The sequence below is a fragment of the Mesitornis unicolor genome, unplaced genomic scaffold, assembly GCF_000695765.1.
Source record: "Mesitornis unicolor isolate BGI_N332 unplaced genomic scaffold, ASM69576v1 scaffold34857, whole genome shotgun sequence".
Classification (NCBI taxonomy): domain Eukaryota; kingdom Metazoa; phylum Chordata; class Aves; order Mesitornithiformes; family Mesitornithidae; genus Mesitornis; species Mesitornis unicolor.
Window position 1 is genome coordinate 444 of NW_010197657.1, and position 1,229 is coordinate 1,672.

At 64.0% G+C, this 1,229-nt stretch overlaps 1 protein-coding gene across 1 annotated transcript in view; it reads right to left on the bottom strand.

Annotated features, from left to right (window-relative positions):
• LOC104544111 (septin-4-like) overlaps nucleotides 1–1,229 on the bottom strand; it is a gene marked incomplete at both ends in the record, with an annotated part of 5,798 nt that overhangs the window by 207 nt on the left and 4,362 nt on the right. The gene's annotated exons all lie outside the window — the stretch shown is intronic.

A 1,229-nucleotide genomic window follows, 5' to 3' on the forward strand; every position in this document is an offset into this window, starting at 1 on the left:
GCACCCAGCACCCGCCTGCATGTATCCTGAGCTCCTCCAGCATCACACTGGGACCTGGCAGAGAGGGGTTGAGTGACTCCAGGCATCCCCCCCCCAAACCTCAGCACCCCTCAACCTGCCACACACCAGTTTTGGGGGACCCAGGGAGCCACCAGCACAGCAAGGAGTGCCAGGGACCACACAGATTCCTGCCTGGGTGCTTTGAGCTGGGGTTGGGCTCTCCTCACCCACTATTTCCCCTGCTGTTTTAAAACATCCAAAACTCAGCATCTCCCATCTCTCCCAGCTCCACAGCCTCGCTGCAGGAAGGTTTCCCCGGGCATCCCGCTGAGGGGCTGGCCCCAGGGATGCCCCACACTGCTTTTCCCAAGCACCAGCTCCAGTTCAAGCCCATCACTACCAGAGGGAGCTGTGGCCCCTCAGGGGCCACCCCGCTGTGCAGAACCATGGCTGGCCAAATAGATGGCTTCTCCCATGCCAATGGCAAGGGGGATGGACCAGTTGTCCCAGCCAGGTCTCTGCAGATGCCACGTGCTATCCCAGTGGGTGACCGCGTGGCTAGGACACCACCGCTGCGGCTGGCCGAGATCACGCATGCCACTGCCTGCGCAGCCCCTCCGTGCACAAAGAGGTGATTGACGCAGCAGGCGGTGCACGGGTGGGTGAGGGTTCTGGTTGTGCTGGGGGGGCTGTGCCAGAGAGCTGGGGCAAGGGATGGGTTTGGGGCTCGTTTTGAGCCACTTTGGAAGTCACTGCTTGTTGTCATGGCTCCTCACAGCAGGGGCACCCAGGAGAGGCTCCTGACAGCCCTGGCACTGGACGAGGCTGGAACCGGGCAACAGGCACGGGGCGACTTCCCCAGCCCCCCAAAAACGGCCTGCCACTGTCTCCTGCCCCCCAAAATCACATCCACCTGGGAGGGCCGAACAATGGAGGTGCCTGCCCTGGGCAGCATTTCCCTGGGAAAAGCTGGGTGCCACCAACCAGGGACACATCCCTCCCAGCCCCACCTGGCCTGGGCAAGCCGGGGCAATGCTGCCAGCACACGGCAGCCCCCCCCCACCCCCACCGCCGGGGCAACGGGTGGGTGACCACAGGGCCCGCTCTCCCTGAAAGCCACTGCCCGGCCCCTGCACAGGCACAGAAGGACCGAGACAGTGTTGGGTACCAGCAATGTCTTTATGTAGGTGCTGGGAGGGGGAGCAGGGGGAGGAGGGCAGCGGTGGCCC